Consider the following 22943-nt stretch of genomic DNA (forward strand, 5'->3'; position numbering starts at 1 on the left):
TTGCCTTTTTGTCTATCCATGTAAATTTTGTCCATACACATTTGTGCCAATAGTTTATGATACCCAGATGTCCCGCCAACTTCCTTCACATTTTGAAGATCCAAGCACAACCTGTGCCTAGAATTTGTTCATTTGAGGAACTTCTTTTTAGAGAGATCAGCATTTTACATGTGACAAAATGGATATACTATGGGAATTTCTTTCTCAACATTCTGAACCAGTTATATACAAAATTTTCATTTTCAAACCAGAATAATATTATATTTCAGGGGTCATAACTATCAGTCAGAAAGTGTTGTAAAATATGAAATGAAAACAGCTTTCAGACACTAATGCTGTATCTTAACAAAATTAGCATTTTCCGACTATGTATTATTTAGCCCCAAATATTTTTTTATTTTTTGTTTCATGTTTCAGAATACATGAGATTATAAAGAGTAAGGACAGACATGACTGAAACAACTCAACAACAACAACAATAAACACAATGTGTGCAATGAGATGGGCCAACCAAATAAACAAATGGTTTGTGTGGGCGACTTTTTATTTTTCAGATCTTAAGGGTACAATTTGCTCTGCTCAGCATAGTACCCATAATAGCAGCATGTCCAGTTTAATAGACTGAAAGCACAACTAGGATTTTCCTAAGAAGTTATTCATTCTTATTTGTTTGTTACTTTTATTATTTACCAATTTCTTCTACTTTCTATGATTTTCATCACAAATCTTTTTATCTGGTAACTACTTTTTTTTTTTTTTTTTTTTTTTTTTAAGCAATTAAGATGGTAAAAAGATAATTTAAAGTGGCACTGTATTCTATTTGCCTCCATTATACGAAGTTTGATAAAGGCCAAGGACCAATTATACTTATTATTTCAAGATCCCTTAATTGGTTAGATGATTGGTTGGTGTCCTTCATTCTTGAAGAGGACCAAAATGACATCACTATGTAAGAGTTGAATTACATTGTGTCCAGCTGTGGCTGATCAGACCAATATGAACTCAGAATGCTCTGCCATAGGTTGGACACAAAAAGTTTCTATAAACATTTGGGGTGGCTTCTCTAACTTTGTACATTTCACATTTCTTTAGTTCTAATTCAATTCTGATTTGCTCATAGGGCACAGCACCTTCTTTAACATTAATGTGCATTAATAGCTGATGCCAACAAGTCCCTTTAATAAAGGGTGTTAACAACCTGTGAGCTGCCATATCTCAAACATTAGGAAATGACTTGGTATAAAATTAAAATATAATTGGGAAATATTTAATAAAATAAATAAAATACAATAAAATGGAGAACATTACATTTAAAATGTAATATTACCTATTTAAAATGTAAATCACTATGTTCTTATTATTATTCAGTCATTTTCAATTGTGTCGGACTTTACATGACCCCATTTAGGGTTTTCTTGGCAAAAATACTTGCATTTTTGTTATTTCTTTCATTTTACAATTAATTTTAAGGATGAGGAAACTGAGGAAACCAGTTTAATAACTTGCCCAGGGTCACAAAGCTAATAAGTTTCTGAGGCCAGATTTGAACTTAGGAAAATGTCTTACTAACTCTAGTATCTTTGCCAAGAAAACCTCAAACAGAATAATTAAGTCTCATGAAGATATAAAATTGAAAATGACTGGGCAAGGGGCCAGCTAGATGGCGCAGTGGATAGAGCACCAGCCCTGAATTCAGGAGGACCGGAGTTCAAATCTGGTCTCAGACACTTAACACTTCCTAGCTATGTGACCCTGGGCAAGTCACTCAACTCCACCCTGGGGGGGGGGGGGGCGGGGAAGAAAAGAAAATGACTGGGCACTAACAATAACAAATAAATGATATAAGAAGTATCTCTATCTCTGTACTTGGCATGTAGGCAGTGTCATTTGGGGATAGACAGAAGAAGAAAACCCAAGCTCAGTTCTTAAGTCTTTGTATAATCTATTTTATACTCATTTTTATTAGCTATATAAGTGAACAAACCGATGCAACAAAGACAACTTATTGGGGCTTTTGAAGCATGCCTTATATTTCAGAATATCTTAGACTTGGACTAAAGCACAATGATGTATTGTAGCAGTGTTTTTCTTAAAGATTAGCAGCAGTAATGGATGCTCATTTGGTTATCTTGCAAGGTACAGAAACAAACAGTTGTGCAATTAAAGTAATAACTACCAGGTAAACAATTCATCTTTTATTAACAAATTATGTTTGTCCTCAGATAAGTACTGGCAAATTAATTTTAATGACAGAGGATCTGTAACTATAGCCTTACTTCCAGAAATGTTAGGAATACTGTAGTATGAATTCAGAAGATGACAAATCCAGAACTGAAAAGGACCTCAGATGCCATCTAATTCAAACTGAGGCTCAAAGTTGTTAAGTGACTTGCCCAAGATCACAAAGGTAGTAAACGTTAGGGACATAATTTGAAACCAGATCTTTTGATTCAACAATCAGTACTCTTTGCCCTGGACCACACTCTATCACCATTACATGAAAATGTTAATTCTTTGTTCACATTAATAAAACTACAATGTCCTTATCTTAGAAGTAACAGTGCTGCTCATGCCATTTCTGAACAAATAATTATGAGTGCGACATTTTGAAAATGGCAATTCTAGGTAACTAAGTTATCCACCACAGAGGAAAATGACTAGCATGATCTGGAAACCATACCACAAAGGGAATGGTTAAAGAAACCTGGAATGTATATCCTGAAAAGAAAATACCATGGAAAATAGTATTCTAACATGATCACCATTTTCAAATGTTTGTATAGTTGGCTTGTAAAAATGAATTTGAAAATCTAGTCTGTATTTCCCCTTCCCCTTCCCCAATTGTGGATGTCTACCATCTACATAACTTCCAGAAGAAATAGGGAAATTAACTGCTATGTATGCTCAGCTTCTTCTATATGGTACTTGAGGGTATTAATAGAGCCAATCCCCAGAATTTTATAGATTGGCTGGTCTTAATCAGAATAAGGAAAAACTTTCCAACTATCAGATCTGTCCATCAGTATAATGAGCTGCTTTTTGAGATAGTGATTCTCCTATTGTTGAAATATTCAAGATTTCTCATGTAGGTAAGTGCATTAATATATGAATGTAATAGGCTTCAAGACTATAAAATGAATTCTAAATTCTGGATTCTGCCCAATGTAATATAATGTAAAGTAAGAGTTATAGCAAGGAAATAAGTTGACCAAAACAATTCTACAAAGATTTGCAAGGAGAACCCAAGGAAGCAACTAAGTTGAATAACTTAATGAGAATCTGATATCAAATTCATGACTAAATTATTATACAAGTGCAGTAATCATTCAGGATGTTGTTATCTGCCCATAACGAAATGATCATTCTTTGTATTAATAATTATATAGATGATAAAAAATAAAAAATAAACAGAACAAGGACCTTATCTGACTGATTCAAAATAATAAAGCAGTTGGAATATTGTAATGGGAAGCCAGATCTGTATTTTTAAATGGCCTGCAAATAATCCTTTGGGGTCAAAGTCAGTTGTTTCTTTGGTGTTCTTATGTAAAGAGTGAAGGTAATAGGGTAAAGGTCTACACTGAAAATTATTTTTCCTGGACTCATCTAGTTCTGTTGACACTGCTCATTTATATACCCAAATAAACCCAAATCAGTTCATTCAGAGGAAGTAAATCAATATATGTTTGAGGTATTTGCTAAATTACTTTGGAATTTTGATCACAAGGTTTTTACTATTAATTCATTTTTTGCTAACGGAAAGAAATAAGTTCAAAATGGAAAGCATTCTTTTAAAATGTAAGGACCTTAAGAGAAAACTAGGTCCTTATTTCCATATCACTGCTATTATTACAAATATACACTTGAGCATCTGTTCGCCTGTGCTCACAGTCACACATGCATGTACACACATGCATATACACACACACATACAGTTTCCTTTCCATAATGTGATCTTAGTTACTGTTATTGCTTTATAGTCTTACATGCAACTATTAAGACTTTATTTTGCAATAAAGAAAGAAGCCAAATGCAAAGAATCCTAGATTTTTATTTGAGTAAGAGACATTAGAGATCATCTTGTATAATTCCCTCATTTTACAGACAGGGAAACTGAGATCCGAAAGATTAAAAGACTTGTCAAGGTCACACAGCACACCCAGACTTTAAGCTCAGATCCAACAGTTACAAATCAAATGTGGTTATGGTTGTTGTTTTTCACACTATACCAATGTTACTTCCCATCATCTAGTTCCTCTTTTCATCATATCCAGTTTGCTGATATTTTGCAACCTGACTAGGGCAATTTAAAAAGTGAACAAATGAAACTGGTCTAAAGTGTTACCTACCATTTAAAGTCCAGGCTGTATAATGTCATCTAGAATATTTAAGCAAAACCAACTTTAAGATTTCAGGCCCAAATTACAACTTTAAATGAAAATAAAAATCCAGAGATGTACTTAGATCACAGTATTTCTACATTAAAATACTAAAAACACTGATTCAAAAATTTTGGTGCTAAAATCTAGTATTGAAGGACTCAAGGAGGAAACTAGGATTTTTTTTTCCCCTATCACTCATCTACCTAGATCTTCAATTAGGTTCAAGAATAAATACTTCAGAGGCCTAGTCTGGGATTTTGGAAAGCAAGGAATAATGAAGCATTTTGTATTATAATATACACATATAAGCAGATAAGATAAGTCTTCAATGAAAATTGTGAAACAGGTGGATCTATGTTCCTGCTCTGATGATGAAGTAAATTTTGGTATCTTCTAGGCAATTGCACTCTCCTTTAGTGGCAATATCCAAGCCTTTGAGGCTCACAATGGCCTTATTCTAATTGTTATCTATCTAAAATTTTCTGTGATAGAACTGCATTCAGGCCTGAGGACTTCATATACAAGACTTTTCCTGATATCCATCCACTAACTGGATATAATTATTAGCACATGAAAAGAACATTGGATTCAGAGTCATGAAGACAAAGGTTTATATCCCATATCTGGCATTGTGAGCAGTTGGGTAACTCTAAGAAAATTACTTATCTTACAGACTTTCTGTTTCTTCATAAATAAAATGAGGGCAATTATAGCACCTTCATAGAAGTTTGAGTGAAGTTCAAATGAAACAACATCTGTAATCATTTTGGAATTTTTAATGTGCTACAGAGGTCATGTGGGATAGTGGATAAAGAGCTGGTGTGGCAGTAAGACTCAGGGTTAAGTGCCACCTACTAGCTGGATCATTGGCTGAACCTTTTAGCTTTTCCCTTCCAATCTCAGGCAACTCTCAAAGACTATATATATAGTCTTTATATATGTGTGTGTGTCTGTATATATAGACAAAGACTATGCAGAAAAGGTATACAGTCTTAATCAGAAGCAAATTTCTCATCTGCACCAATGAAATCTCATGTCGGGTTTTCAAAAAGTAATATATCAATGTCAACTATGATTAATAATATGACTAGCTTTGCATCCATCATAAATAATTTAACTCCCTGAACCTTAGTTCCTACATTTGTAAAATAGGAATAATAGCAACAATAATATTAGCCTATTTTAAAACTATAGAATATCTATAAATATGAGTTATTATTATTGAAAATGAATGAAAAATACTACTTAAACTTATCTATCTTTTCTTCTAATTCTTTTAAGACCCTGACAAACCTTTCAATAAATAGGGATAAATTATTTAATGATGAATATATTCATTCATTAATTCAAGAACCATGTAGTTTTTACTATGTATATAGCATTTTTAAAAACAGGAGGAAATTTAAAATTTAGTTAAAGGACAATAATAGGTATTGTGGAGTTTACAATCTATGATACTAGTTGATATTCATTTAGCACTTAATATACATTATTCCACTTGATTCAATAACCTTGGTAAGAAGGTACTCTAAGAATTATCTCCATTTTACAGATGAGGAAACTGAGGTTCAAATAAGTTGTGATTTATCCATGGTCTCAGAGCTGGGAAATGTTACAAGGAGAATTTGAACCTTGGATTCACTTGATTCCAAATCTAGAGATCTTTCCATTGCTCCACAATAAAAGCACAAATAAGGTTGCTATAGAACTATGTGATACTGTAAGTACATTAACAAATTTCAGAACAAAGGGTTGTGGAGAGCCATTTATGAGAGTAGAGATAAGGACGGACTTCAAGGAGAAGGTGGCAACTGAGTTGAATTTTTAAAAATAGACAGAATTTTAATAGGTAAAAATGAGAAGTGAAGATGCTCTGTGAAAAAAGAGAAGATGGGAACAAAGGCATTGAACTAGAAGAGTTCGAGGCAGACTCAAATGATTACAAAAGAAACTTCTGGGCTCTGAACCACATTCATAAAAGAGCAAAGGGAAAAGAGAAGCTGTTGTCTTTGAATGAGATTATAACAAGTGGTGGCACCAATTCCATTTTGGCTGAATAAGAGAGATGATAGAGGAAAGTAAGCTGAGGTAAGATCAAAAAGATAAGAAAACAGATTCCTGAGGGCCTTGGATGACAAACAAAAGGACCTTGCTCTACATTTAGGTGTATTTTTGAGGACAAGATAATATATACTAGTGTGGTATAGTAAAATGGCAGCTGGTTTCAGGGTGAGAAAAAATGGGTTTCACATTTTTGTCCTGCTATTTATTGTCTTGGTGACTTTATGCAAATGATTTAACATCTGCCTCAATTTCCTCCTCTGTAAAATGATATCATTAGACTAGATGGCCTAGTATCAATATGCACTATTACATGGAGAAAGAAGTAGGAAGACCTATTAGAAAGATGTTATAATAGTCTAGGTATATAGTAATAGGTCTTATTCTTGGGTGGTAGCAGGCGTACATGCAAGGGAGATGAAACAATAAAAACAGAAGGAGCTTCAGGGCTAAGAGGTCTGAGGTTTAAGAGAATTTTTCCTACCACAGTTCTATGAGGGAGCTAGTGCAAATCATCAGCCCCATTTTAAAGATGAAGAGCTAAGGTCCAGAAAAGTTTTGAGTTTCCTTTCATCATACAAGTCATCAGCATCAGAGTAGAGATTCAATTCTAGGTCTCAACTTCACTTTTAGGATGCTTTTCATTACACTCCTTATAGGACAGCACATTTATAGCTGAACAAGTTGTTATTGTGTGTATGTGTGTATGTTTTTTAATTCTTTAACCCAAAAGGTGTAACTGATGATACTACTAGGTGAGTCAGGGATTAATTTTGTTCAAGGAAGGAAGCTTTCAAATCATACCCCAAAAGATCATATATGATCATCCCTGCAGAAAAAAGTTAATATTAGCCCTCTACTTAATTCATTTCACAAACAAGCATCTGTTAAGCACTTACTACGTACCAAAAACTGTACAAAGTGCTATGCAAGTATTATCTCATTCCAACTTCACAGGAATACTGAGAGGTAGGTGCTATTATTATTCCCATTTTGCAGTTGAGAAAACTGAGGAAAATAGAAGTGATTCACCCAGAATCACATAGCTAGTAAGTATTTGAGACTGAATTTGAACTCTGGATCAAATTCCTAATTCCAGGCTCAGACACTATATTCCCTATACTCCAGGTGGGTATGCTATAGGGAATAGATAGACTATAACATGCTATCTTCATCCTCAAAAGAATTTATAGAAAAGCAACATGGCATGAGAAAGGCAGAGAAATAGAGACAAAGAGAAAGTGAAAGAGACAGAGATACAGAGAGAGAGACAGAAAGAGACAATACAGAGACAGAGAGACAGAGGAAGAGAGAGATTCAGCTCTGAAACAGGAAAAAGAAATTCAAATTATGTCTCTGATGCATAATAATTGAGTTATCCCTTAGAGAAGTCTTTAACTTCTCAATGTACAGGCTACTCCTTCCAGACTAACCTGAATAAAAGTCAAGGTTTGCATTTTCTCACCTGGAATTCCCCTATCCCAATGAAATCCAAGGTGTGGGGGAGGAGATAAGGCTTGTGTATCAATAATAATATTATAGGATCAAACGCCCTTTGGAAGGTACAAAGTTAAGTGCAAATTCAGAAGAGGGAGAAATTACTAACCACTGGAAGTTTCACAGAGGAGAGGGGAGCATTTGAGCTGGGTCTTGGAGTAACAAATAGGATTTCAAGAGGTAGAGATCATGATTTCCCCATATGTACAATAGTAAGTTACATTCTAGTTCCTGTTTGCTCCAAATGGAAAAAAGCCAAAAGAATTCATGAGCAAAACCAAACAAAACTTAAAAAAAAAAAAAAACCTCCCTTCCCCCCTCCCAAAAGTCCCAAAGCCTAACTAGAATAAAACAAAACAAACAAACAAAAAAAATGACTATTCATCTTCAGAGCAAAATTGGAAACAAGCAAAAAAAAAAAAAAAAAAAAAAAAGGTTCAATTAAAGTGGATGTAGTAAAGTATACCTCATAAACCAAAGATTTCTGAATCTGAAAGCTAGCATGGGGATCATATCTAAGCAAATTCTCTTCCATCAACAAAAATAATTACTTTGCTTATAGAAAGTTAATAAGGCAGCCTACTTAGAGCAAGAAAGGAAGTTATTTCCTTTTTCTGACTGGAAGTGCTAAAAGGAGAATAATAGTTGACATTTATACAGTATTTTAAAATTTTGTAAAGCATTTCGCTTGTTATCTAATTTGATATTATGACACTACAGATATTACAGATGAGAAAATGGAAGTCAAGGAGAATTATTTGCCCAAATATAGCAAGCAAATAACAAAGGCAGGATCAAAACCCAGTTCTCCCTAAATCCTAATCTAATAATCTTTGGTCTTCAACACAAACTGGCCCCTCCTCATTTGCTTTACTTACCTCCTTATTATCAGCTACTTGAATATTTTACTATTTCTTATTCAAAATTCCTTCCTGTCATGTCACCCACAATCCCAATTTGTTAATTCTACAGAATTCATAGAAACTTTAGATTTGGGAGGGATTTTAGAGGCCATTAAGATCAACCTCCTCATTTTTAAATGAGAAAAGTGAAGCAAAAAGACGTCATTTGCCCAGAATCACACAGTAAGTACCTGAATCAGGATTTGAACTCAGGCATTTCTGACTCTAAACCAGCAATCACTTTAAGCTGTCCCTAATAGTCCGATGCTCTATCAACAGAGATTTTTTAATGCTTTATATTACTTTATCAGATCACCTTAACATTTTCAACCTCTCTTCCACTAGGTTCTTCCTGTCCAACTACATATACTCTCTCAATCCTTAAAGATGAAAAAAATCTTCCATTGACTTATTTTGTCAAACTACCTTCCCAAGTACCTCTTCTATTTTCCCATTAAACTTGAAAAAGTAATCTACAACAGAGATTTTCACTTTCTCACTAGCTATTCTCAAGTGCTTGAAAGTTATTTTCCATTCCCCTCCCCACTTTAGAAAAACTGCTTAAATAACTGTATGGACATGTGTACATATATTGTATTTAACTTACTTTAACATATTTAACATGTATTGGTCAACCTGCCATCTGGGGGAGGGGGTGGGGGGAAGAAGGGGAAAAATTGGAACAAAATTTTTTGCAATTGTCAATGCTGAAAAATTACCCATGCATATATCTTGTAAATGAAAAGGTATAATAATAATAAAAAGAAAAACTCCTTTTTCAAAAGTTGCCAATAATCACCTAATCAGAGACAGCTATGGTTCAGTGAACCATTGACACTGAACTCAGGAGGAGCTGAATTAAAATACTGTCTTAGACACTAACACTTTCTAGCTCTGTGATCCTTGGAAGTCACTTAATTCTACTTGCCTTACAAAACAAACAAAAGCACCAAATAATAAATACAATAATATATATACATACATACATATACATATATCTATATCTATCTATCTATCTATCTATCTATCTATCTATCTATCTATCTATCTATCTATTTAGTTCTCATTCTCCTTGACCTCTCCTCCTTCAACATTTAAGGATATTTGCTAAATTCCTCTTCCTTGGCTTCAGGGACACTTATTTCCCCCAGTTCTTCTCCTAATTCTGATTTTTCCTTCTTTATCTACTTTTCTAAGTTCTCATTCTCTCCTGGATCCACAAGGAGAGTATGCCCAAAGATGTTTGCAAATACTAAAGTGTTATATAAATGCTAGCTATTATTGTTATTATCATTATCAAATCATATGAATTTCTAATATAAAAGAGGAGGAGAATGGCAATTTTGATACTACCTTACTACTTTTTCTTACTTTTGATCAGCTATAATTCTGAGTCACTATATGGAGGTTCACCAGAAATTACTGACTCATTTTTTAATAGACACTGAAATGATGGATTTTGTGGATATATAGCTTATGACCCAGCTTATGACGTCTTAAAAGGGATACTTCCTATTGCTTTATCTTAACTTATTAAAAATAGGACAAACAAATTACAGGAAGTAAATTTGGACTCAAAATAAATCAATAAAGCAATATATCTGTCACATTCAATCACCCACTTATCTTTGCCATTTGTTGAAACATGTCAAACAAGATAGGGGCAGAGAACAAGTTGCTAGGATAGTACAGCTCATTGGATTCACTTCCTCTTATTCTCCAACTTATATATCCAACAACTATTATATGACTTCAACATGTACAACATTGTGCCAGACATAATAGGTTGTATAAATAAGCATGAGGCATGAGCCTTGCCCTATAAAAGCTATAGTCCAAAGGGGACTAAGAAAGGACCACAAATAACAATAAAAAATAGTAAATTATGGAGACCAAGCTAGTGAAATAGACATTGAGTGCTGTAAAGAGTTCAGTGAAAGAATAGCTCCTTTCTTCTTGGGACCATTAGGAAAGACTTTATGGAACAAATAACACTTAGTAAGGCATTAAAGGATGAGTAGGATTTCATAAATGGAACTAATGGAATGGGGGAGGGGATGAAAGTTGAAAGGACATTTAATGAGATAAGAAAAGAATTATAAGCAAAAGATTTGTGTGAGAAAAGAGAGAGAACTAAACCTGCAAAGGGAAGTTGAAGTGAGATTGCATAGGGAATTAATGAAAGTTTTGGGTCAGATGAATAACTTTAATGGTATTTTAAGAAAGAATAATCAAATAGTGGTACAATGGAGAAGGAAGAAACAGACAGCAGTAAGGAGGCTGTAAAAATAATCAATATGAAATCATAAGAGTTTGAATTAAGATAGTGGCCATAGAAATGTAATGAGGCTGCTAGATAGCACAGAGGATAGAGCGCTGAGCCTGGAGTCAGAAAGACCTGAGTTCAAAATCAGACACTTATTAATTGTGTGACCCTGGGCAAGTCACTTAATTTTGTTTGCCTCAATTTCTTCATCTGTAAAATAAATTGGAAAAGGAAGTGACAAATAATTCTAATCCCCATATGGAGTCATAAAGAGTTGAACACAGCTGAAATGAAGTAACAAAAATCTTAAGAATAGAAAGGAAGGAATGGATGTGAGATTTCAAAGGAAGTACCATTAGGACTTGATAACAGACAAGGAGAAAAGAGAAGTAAAAATTGATCCACTTCACTAGGAAAATAATGGTTCCATTTATAGAAATCAGGAAGTCAGAAGGAGGAGATGTTTTGATGGGAAATGAAAAGTTTGGTTTTTACCATGTTGATTTGAGATGCTGGCCAAATATTCAGGTAAAAATGCCTAGCAAGCAGCTATAAATATAGCACTTTGAGGAGAGAGGTCACATCAAGAGATTTAAGTCTGGAAATCATTCATGTAAAGGTGATCTTTGAAACTATCCATTGGTATTAATGTTAGCGACAAATATTTCAGAGAAAAGACAAAAATATAATCCAATACTGTGCAGTAAATGTATACATAGAGAGCAGTGAATTCATTTTTTTTTGTTTGAAACTCTGAAGTAAACTAGAGGTTAGCCCCAAACCAGAAATCATCTTTCCTGCTATGACAGCCTTTGATCATGAGTCAGATGCCACTGTTATTTCCCTTTGCCTTTTGGATTGATGGCAAGACTTTTCAAGCTGCTTCCATCTCAATGTAACAATTGCAGAATACAATTTGCAACCATCCCCTTCTACCAGCAGCATTGAACACAATTATTAAATGTTATCCATGGCCGCTCACACAGCTAGGTAGGGTTGAACAACACATAAAAATGTGAGTAATCCCTTTGTTCGAGCTTTTGGCAAAAGTGCTACATGACAACTTCCTGTATTTAACTTTATAACATGAATGTGTATATATGTCTTCATGTGAAAATGTATGGATATAACCTTTACCAGAAATTAAGGCAAATGAGAACTAATTTTTTTTTAAAATTAAAAAAAGATTTTCAAAATAAAGTTAAGAAAAATCTCAGTGTTTGAGCTCAGTGAATATTTGCCTCAATAATGCCATTTTAGTTTATAAAACATTTTATAAATATACTTTTAATTCATTGCTATTGAGTTTGATTAAAATTAGTTTATTTATTATCTTATAAACATTTCAACATGTAAATTTTATCATGAAGACATATAACTATCTCATATATTTCTTTCAAACAGACAAGTTAGCTGATAAGTATATGCATATGTGTCTCAGTCTTAGTCTTTATGATAATTTCTTTGCCACCACCACCAAGAAGAAGGTCAGGATCAAAATAACTTTAACTCTATTGAAACAAACTTTTCTAGCTATTGGATTCCAAATTGATTCTATATACTCCCAATTTTTCATTCTTTGCTATTATTATAATATTCCTAAGAATATCAATATCACAGTCTTTCTGGCAAGGCTTGGACTAGCTGTCTTGCAAGGACCTTAAATCTCTAAAGACTCTGAGAGTTGTATTTCTTCCATGGTCCAAAGTAGAAGTTGTTGAAGGATCAGACCTGGGGGAGGGAAGGGAGACCAATTAAGAGACACTCTTACTTTTTTGTGTCCTGATTATCCTATGTGAAAGTAAATCAATCAATAAAATAATTTAAACTAAGGAGCTAGTCACTGTGTAAAAATAATTTTCTTTTTACAAGACTGAAGAGATTCTAGCAAGATGGCTGAAGGAGCAGTACTAAATAAGTATATTTCCCTTTGTTACTTAAAAAAAAACCAAGATTTTGGGGGGAATAAGTAAAAGAACTACAACAAAATTAGTTGAAATAGAAAAAATCCACAATAGAAAAATCAGAATAAAACCTGAAGGAATGAGTAAACAAAAAAGTAGCCCTAATACTGTGACTAAGATCACTCAGCAAAAAGCTTTTATATTTGACTCAGGGAACTTAATTTTTTAAAATATATCTTTAATAGATGTATTTCAATATAATTGAATTTCTTTGTAATTTTATACATTTTGTGCTTTTAAAAACATTATTTCTTATTATTGTTGGTATAAGAAATGATCAGCAGGCTGATTTCACAAAAGCCTGGAGAGACTTGAACTGATACTATGTGAAGTAAGTGAGTAAAAGCAAGAGAATATTGCACACAGCAATAACAAAATTATGTGATGATCAACTCTGATGGATGTGGTTATTTTCAACAGTGAGGTGATTCATGCCAATTCCAATAGACATGTGATGGAGAGAGCCATCTGAATCCTGAAAAAGGACTATGGGGACTGAATGTGAATCACAACATAGTATTTTCAGCTTTTTTGCTGTTGTTTAGCTTGCCTTTTATTTTATTTCTCATTTTTCCCTCTTTGGAGCTAATTTTTCTTGTACAGCATGATAAACATAGAACTATGAACTAAAAGAATTATACATGTTTAACATATATTGGATTGCTTGCTTTCTAGGGAAGGGAGAGTAGGGAGAAGGAAAGAAGACAAATTTAGAACAAAGGGTTTAGCAAGGATGAATGTTGAAAACTATTCATGTATTTTGAAAATAAAAGATCATTATTAAAAACATTATTCTAAAAGGAAATTGATAGGCTTTATCACACTGATAATATTTGTATAGTACATTTAGATGCATAGATGCACGTAAAGATGCATACTTTATAGGTATCTCATTTGATCCTCTTAACAACGCTCTAAGGTAAGGGTTATTATTATCTCCATTTTACAAATAAGGAATTAGTCTGAAAACTGATTTGTCCAAGGCTGCATAACTATTGTTTGAAACAGGATTTCAACTCAGATCTTGCTAACTCTAAGTTCATTGTTCTGTAGGTCACTAAGCTTCCTCAAAGGATGCCATCAAATTGATAAAGTAGTTCATGATACACAAAAAGATTAAGAATCCCTGTTCTATGTTAAAAGAAAGTTTGGAATAATTTCCAGAAGAAAGGAATAATATCAAAACAACTGGATCCACACTCCCACCTCTAAAAAATATTGGGGCAGCTTCAGGAAGCTCTGGGCCAGTTGAGAGTTTAATAAAATGATTAGAGGTAAAGATAAAAATGAAAAATGAAAGCATTTTTAAATTTGAAAGTAAAGATTACTTAATGAAAAGGGCAGTTATAGATGAAAGATTTCAGTTACAATGGCATTCAGGGAAGGAAAATATTTAAGATTAAGAAAGTCTTCCTATCATTAGCTTTAACAAAAAACTTCAATCTGAATACATGGGATGAGATGGTCTAGTCTTCCTAAATTATTCCCCTAATACTACCCCTCATCCTTCAGCACTACATGCTGAAGTGGGGAGGGAGATTGTTGGGGGCTGTAGCTACAGAGCAAAGTTTCAGACCCATATTTTAGTGAAGAAAAGAAGTAAAATTGTCCAAAGTATTGATAATTGAAAGAAATCCCAGAATAAAGAAATGAGTACCATTGCAAGTTTCAATCCTACCTGGAATCTTTTCTTGGAAGTTTTGTGATGAATATTATTGATTTACCATTTTCTTGACTATGATTGGAAATTAAAAAAAACCATTGGCAATAACTATCATTGAATTTCTCACTTTCATATCCTAAAACTGAACATTAAAATAAAATACACAACACCTTTCATAGGATCATAAATTAAAAGTCATAGATTTAGAAATGAAAAGGACTGAGAGACCATTTAGACTAATCCTCTCATTTACAGATGAGGAAATTGAGGTACAGAGAGATTAAGTGATTTGTCAAGATTTAAACTCAGGTTGTATTCTATAACAACCCATCAGTTATGAAGATCTCCTAGTATATATGAAAATGCATATCTGGTTATTAAATACATCCAGAGTAAAAGGCAAGGAGGCACAGTGGGATTGAGAAATGACCTCAGGTTCAGGAACATTTGAACTCTAGTCCTGGTGACCATACCAGCTCATAGCCATAGAGAAGACATTTAATTTCTCCTTATTCCAATTAATACTTTAAGACAAGAGTTGAAGAGCACGTGTCAATCTGCATTGGAAGAGAACATTTCTTCAGACCAGTGAAACCATGTCTGCTCAAAGAGAAAATAATATGACATTTATTTCAAAGCTAAGTCTGTATTTTTAGAAGCAGTCTAGCACATAGCTAGAAAAGTAGCACATGAAGGCAAATATCTTCAAATATGTTATTCTATCTTCTTTTTCAATACCATAACACTGACTATCCACCATTTCTGAAAGGCTTCCTCCACACCTTCATATTATTCCTTAAAAATGAAGTTCAAGCACTACTTTCTGCATGAAGCCTCTCATGTTCATTAATGGCCACTCTCCCTCACTACCTTATGTTTATTTGGTTTTCTTTTGTAAGATCCTACAGAAGGCAGGATTTAGCTGTGATTTAAAGGAAGACGGGGAAATCAAGAGGTAGAGATAAGTAGTGAAAGTGTTCCAGACATGAGGTAAAATTATCCACAATAGGGAGAGAGAGTACCTTATTTTAGGAATAGAAAAGAGACTAGTGTCATTAGATCTCAGAGTACATATGGGGCTTAATATATATAGGCTGAAAGGTAGAAGAGTAGAGAATGGAGGCAGGCTACAAGAATTGAGTGTTCATAGTTGGCTGATATTATACTCATTGACTATTGACTGCACAAACTGCATAATTATATGGGAAAAATGAACCAATTAATTCGAAAGTATAGAAACATCTCTGGAACGTAGGTGCATCTAGGTCGTTAAATCAATCATTGTGCTTTGGCATTCATTGTCTCCTTGGAAATGTAAACTAAGGAAATCAAATAAACCTTCCTCACAATTTCTCAGAAAATCTCATTAATTAAATATGACATTAAATCACAAGAGATCATAATTGTAGAGTTGAAAGGTAGAACTAAGAATATATCTAATCCAACTTCCAACCCCCATTTTTAAAATAGTTGAGCAAATTGAGTCCCATAGAGGTTAAATAATTTGCCTCAGTTCACACTGGTGATTCTTGCTTCAGTTCATATTAGTGGTTAAAAATAGAGGAAATATTTGAACTCAAGATACTCTTATTTTGTTTATTGTACAGTGATGCCCTCATAGGTAATCTCTCTGTTTGTGTTATATCTTTTTGTCGATCTACTAGAACCTATGAATTCTTTCTTAAAATAATATTTTTAAAAAGAAAATATATGGAATTACAAAGGAAAATAATGATATTGAAATAAAGTTATATATTTTTCCCCCTCATTCAAGTTCATAAATCTCTTGAGGATGGCTTTAGACTCCACATTAAGAATCTTAGGAATAAAGACCAGGTAATCTGTAATGATTAAAATGGACCAGAAAAAGATTATCTCTGCAATCTCAACATAAGTGGCCTGTGTGTCTTCCACTCTAAGTCAACAGAGTTCCAAATCAGGAATCTCTATTGATAGGAACAATTGAAGTCTTATCTAGAACCCTCTCCTTGTCACACAAATCTTCCATGTAACCCAATGGGATATGTGCCCAATCCTATACTTGCTATCTCTATCTATTATGCCATTTCATTTCCTAATTTGTAGCTTACTCTTGATTATAAGATCATAACATGTCTTAATGGACTACCTCCCTAGTTCAGTAAGGAATTTAGAATCATGACAGTGAATTTTCTGGTTTCACTTATTTTACAGAGCTTTTCTAGAAAAATATCATCACACATATCTCAAATTGGCTAAAATGACAGATGTTGGAGGGGATGAAGGGAAAGGACATTGTTGGTAGAATTATAAACTGATCAACCATTATGGAGTTATTTGGAACTATGCCCAAAGGCTTTGATCCATCGATGTCTCTACTATATCCCAAAGAGATCATTAAAAAAGTGCAAGAGACCCACATTGGGGAAAAAAAGCGGCCCTTTTTGTAGTGACAAGGAACTGGAAATTGAAGGAATATCTATCAGTTGAGCAATGGCTGAAAAAGTTAAGGGATATGAATGTCATGGAATATTATTTTTCTATAAGAAAGAATCAACAAGATGATTTCAGAACTTCCTGGAGAGACTTATATAACTTGATGCTAAATGAAGTGAGTAGAAGCAAGAGAACATTGTAAACAGCAACAAAATTATGTGATGATCAACTGTGATAAAGGTGGCTGATTCAGGCCAATTCCAATAGAATTGTGATGGAGAGAGCCATCTGCATTCAGGAAGAAGATTCTCTGGACTAAATGTAGATCACAACATAGTATTTGTACCTTTTTTGTTGTTTGTTTGCTTGCTTTTCACTTTCTTTCTCATCTCTTTTTTTTCCCTTTTTGATATGATTTTTCTTGTGCAGCATGATAAATATAGAAATATGTATAGAAGAATTGTACATGTTTAATATATATTAGATTACTTGTTGTTTAGGAGAGGGGGTGGGGGAAAGGGAGGGAAAAATTTGGAACACAAGGTTTTACAAGGGTGAATGTTAAAAACTATTTTTGTATATATTTTGAAAACAAAAAGTTATTAAAAAAAAAAGAAAAATGTAGTATCTCAGGACAGTATAAAAAGCACCGAAGATTTCTATAGTAATTTCATGCTTTGGAAATCTCTGACTGGGTCCAAAATTTTGCAGTGCACACAGCACTTTATCATTAATACATCAATATTATCATAATTTATCATTAATTTTTGTGGTCCATTTTAATCATTACAGATTACCCAGCCATTCTTTACTTCCAGGATTCTTAACCTGGAGTCCAGCCACCCCAGTTTCCTCCCAAAAAGTCTATGAACTTGAATGGGGAAAAATTATAATTTTATTTCAATAAGGATTCTAAGTGAGGAAGTAGAACTGATCTGTTTTTCACTCCTAACAAGGTCAAAAAGAAAGTCAACATCATAGAAAACTCATACATGAAAGGGAATACAGTAAAGATCATGAGAAAACTTTTGCATATTGATAGCCAGGGCTTATTTCCCTCCATCTCCATCCCCCACAGATAGGTGAACTATTAAAAAGGCTTCCAATCTTCTGGATGCATATCCCAATGTTCACTCAGCTCCAGGCTTCTTACAATTCACTTATCTTTAATAGGTCTCAGACCCACTAAATGTAATTGTAACCAGACTGTCTTTGCTTAGTAGTAAGTAGAAAAGAATGAATGCCACAAACTTTAATATTCAGAAGTCATTGTTAAGGCTGACTCCTTTCTAAAGTACAATGACTAGCTCTGAGCTCCACACAGGAAAGAGGCCACAGAATCTGGAGAATGTTCCACAAGGACCCCTATTGGTAATCTGGCAAGTTAAAGAATTATACTTAGCAGGAAAGCTGGAGTTATTTAGCCCAGAAAAGAAAAGATTTAGGAGTGATTTGTTATTGTTTTTAAATATTTAAGACTAGCAAACGTAGTTGGAAAAAAATCACTCAACTATGAGCCAAGAGACCTATATTCTAGTCCTGGCCCTATTTGGCAGTCAGATGAACTGGGATTCAGCCTTGTTCTGCCACTTAATAGTTGTGGAACATTGCACAAGCCAGTAAACTCTAGGTTTCAGCTGCCATCTCTACAATATAAAGAAGCTCTTGAATGATGTGATTTCATAGGTTCTTTTAAATTCTATTTTATTATTTCATTTTTATCCTTTTCTTCTACAGAGAACAGAATAAACTAATTTTGAATGTCAGAAAGGGTTATAAATAATCGATTAACCAACAAGAATTTATTAAGCACTTTTTATGTACCTGCCACTATGCTCAGAGTCACTTACCAAAAAAAGAAAAATAGTCCCTGTTCTCAAGAAATTGATATTCTAAATGGAACAATATGCTTATATCCATAAAATATGTAAATTCAAAATAACTTTAAAGAGAAAAGTGTTAGTATCTGTGGAAGGAGGAAAAGAAAGGCTTTATGTATAATAATAATGACAAAGAATTTTTGGCAATAAAATCATTTAATATTGGACAAGGAGCTTGGTGAAAATTATGGAATCTTCTGCTATAAAGGACTTTAAAAACAAAATAAATTTTCAACTGTCTATACTGGTTGAGGTGTGGTCCTGTTTCAAAGATAAAGGGATAAATATCTAAATATATCTTATATATATATATAAAGGGATGTATGTTGGATAACTTCTTAATGTCTTTTCAGTCTTATTATTTTATTATTGGTTCCAGATGTGCACCATCTTCTCATATTTCTTTGTAGATGCAAGTCTTTTTATTTTTAAAATTAAATCTTCAATTCATTTTAATAGATTGTGAAGAGACAATTATTTTATTTTTTATATTTGTATGTGAACTTAGTTGAAATGTCATATTTTTTCTACAATTTATATTTAACATTGGATCAAAAATTTCATGCCCAAGGATGAGAAGTTTGGTATATTTATATATTATACATTATGGATGTATCCTATTTTCTTTATTATATATAGTATACAATATTTCTAAAGTACTTATTGTTACTAGTTTATCTCTTTAGAGGAAAATCTTGATTGCTGATAGGTAAGTATTTTATACTAAATCAGACATAGGGCAAGTCCTAAAAAACTTGTGAGTGTGGTGAAGCTTGTCTTTGACTCCCTACTCCCCAGATACCTAGCATCTTTACACTAATTCTTAACTACCTCAGATAATTTTCCCTTCACTGATTTACTGTCTTCTAACTTCAAAATTCCCTGAACCATGTTATCTCCCAATCAAACATCTCAGATTTTTCTTATTCTCTGAGTATCTTAATCTCTTTTTTTTGGGGGGGGACAAGTGTAAATTGTGAATATGTCATCCTTTCTGCTAACATTTTCATTGTATGAGATCCTTTAAACACTTAACCTTATCCCATTTTGTTTTGTTCGGTCCTTTCAGTTGTCTCTGACTCTTTGCGACCCACTTTGGAGTTTTCTTGGCAAAAATACTAGAGTAATTTGTCATTTCCTTCTCTGGCTCATTTTACAAACCAAAAAACCGAGTGTTAAATGAATTCCCCAGTGCCATACAGCTCATAAGTGTCTGAGGCTGGCTCTTTCTATCTCCAGACCCAATGTTCTACCCACTGTACCATGCAACTGTTCAATCTCCACTGTATTAATTCTGGAAATTTGAGGCTATGCAGCAGAATGGTTGGGTGATTCTATAGGGCAGATGTGTCATGTGTGAACTTCATATGATTAGCTCTAGTTATATGGTAAATAACAGGGTTGAGAGCATAGATTTAGGACGGAAGAATCCTTAGAGGAGATCTAATCTAATTCCATTTTTTCCTCAGCTAAATCAACTGAGACCCAGAGAGATACTGACATATTCACAAAGATAGTATATGCCAGAGCCAGGATGTGACCTTGGGCTTTCTGACTCTAAATTAATTGCTTTTTTTCACTATAATGTATCACTTCCTATTTAAAATGTTTTTATCCAATATTTTCTGTTGGAGTACATATCATATGAAATTATACATTTGTAAATTTAACCTACTCAAATTAATCATTTATAGTCTTTTTTAAAAAAAATTAACTTAGTTTTTCAAATATCTAAGGAGTGAAAATAAAAGTCTGATTCATCAAACATATCTAACACAAATCTGAGAAAGCTCAATAATTATTTTTCCATAGTAGAAAATGTAATTTTCTTTAGTTTATTGATTAACACAAATAAAAATTTATGGGGAGTTTTAAATCTCATGTATGATCCACGATTCTGAAAATGCCCAATTTCTCCCCATGCATTTGCTAGTGAATAAAAAAAACTGAATTAAATTTGTCAGAGATTATTGGCACATCCCAATTAGGTTTGCCATAAAACAATATGGGACCACAAAAGAAGGAGTGTTTTAGAGACTTATTTAAAGTACACAGGAAAATATTTAGAGTTTTTCTGTCCCTGCTTAGCAAATCTAGCCTCTTCATTTTACAAATGAGGAAAATAAGCTTCAATGATGTGAAAGAATTTTCCCAGGGTCAACTAGCTAGTTAAGGAGAAGCCAGAGGTTGTGTTAACCAATTCAACCTATTACAGAAAACACAACTTCTTTGCTTGCCTTATAGTTTTGTCCTTGGAATATGGATGTCATTTATATCTTGTCAAAGTCACTAGAGAATGAAGCATAATGAATGAAGAATGAAACACAATTTCAGATATAATCACTGTGTTGATCACATGTATTTGTTACGAAGGAGGACTTCTACTTTACGGGAGGAAGAAAAGGGGTATGAATAAAGTATGATGATAGAGATTTCTTTTAAGAAAGGAAATAGCATCAATAGAACATTTTTAAAAACACAGAAAACAAAAACTTTCTGTCTGTTAAATTTACTATATAGCTTTTTTTCCCCCAACAAACTATGTACCAGATATTATCATCGTTAACAGTAATTTATTAAACACTTCCTATGCTCCAAGGGCATAAATTCTTGATTTCACATATAATTCTATTTTTGTATACTGAAATCTCCATGCTTATTCGTAATTAATCTCATAACATTTTAAAAACTGAAAAACAAAACAGTAATCTGAGATTTTACATTGAAATCTGAATGGAGTCAAAGGCACTAGTCCAAACCCCTCATTTTAGAAAAGAGTAAAGAGATTAAGTGATTTGACCAAGACCACTCAAGTAGGAAAGTGACAGAGTTGGGATTCAAGCCTCAAACTTCTGACACTCTTATAATAAGTTAAAATCTATTGAGCCAATTGGCCCGTTTAAGTGATCTTTCTTCACTTGGGATGTTGACTAACTCTGAGGCTTGGCTTGCATGATTACATTTGTGGAATCTGAGAGATGAAGTATTATTCCCATGAATAATATTAGAATCAAAGAATTTAGAACTGAAAAGGTCCTTGGAGAGATACTCTGGTAGCATCAGGAAAAATTACAATAAATCAGTAGAAATTATAGAGAAGCAGATTTTGGCTTACTATTGAAATAGACAGCTTTTTAACAATTAAAGCTATGCAGAAACGGAAGCATAAGAAATCTCAAGTGGAAGCCAGTAATATCCAGCCACTCTTTGGAAGTGAGGTAAAAGAGATTCATGAGTCAGATGGGACGTTAAACTACATAGTCTCTGAGGTCTTTTTCAACACTATACTTCTTAGATTCTAAAATTCCACTATTCATTACAACTTGGAATTTTGTTATACGTAACTCTGGGACCCAAGCTCATCATTCAAAAGCAAAAAGCACCAAATCATGGAAAACTAGAAATATTGGTTGAAATAGCTAACCTCAAAAAAGAAAAGATCTTGTTATTTATTTATTTTTAGCAAAAATAAATGACTTTTATTTTCCTTAATAATTTTTATCACGTTTTGTAGTCAGTAGAAATAGAGCAAGAAATTTACCCCCAATTTTCTTTTTCTTTCTTTTTTCTATTTCAGTGAAGTAGATGGAAAAGAGAAAGGTTTTGAAACAGAACCTTTATTGTATTTGCATTCTTTACTTTCTTCTACCACTCAGACTTCCCACTGACCCTGCTCCCCACTTTTTCAGATTGATAAACTCCACCACCAAACTTTGCCAAGTTACCTAATTGATGCCATGACTTCTGCAGCCCGAGCTGCTGCCTCTACAAATGCCATTTAACAACCATTCCTTCTGGATATGTCATTTGAAGGCAAGCAAATTCTGATTTTTTAAGAGTTTTTTTTTTTTTTCCAGCTGTATTCTTTTTTCGGTATTGATCCTACCAGACCACTTGACCACAGACCATTTTT

The 22943-nt window shown here is 33.4% G+C and overlaps 1 protein-coding gene across 3 annotated transcripts in view; it reads right to left on the reverse strand.

Moving 5' to 3' along the window:
• PPP1R1C (protein phosphatase 1 regulatory inhibitor subunit 1C) overlaps positions 1-22943 on the reverse strand; it is a 177337-nt gene that overhangs the window by 151239 nt on the left and 3155 nt on the right. The window lies entirely within an intron of this gene.

This window comes from Sminthopsis crassicaudata, chromosome 3 (assembly GCF_048593235.1).
Source record: "Sminthopsis crassicaudata isolate SCR6 chromosome 3, ASM4859323v1, whole genome shotgun sequence".
Lineage (NCBI taxonomy): Eukaryota > Metazoa > Chordata > Mammalia > Dasyuromorphia > Dasyuridae > Sminthopsis > Sminthopsis crassicaudata.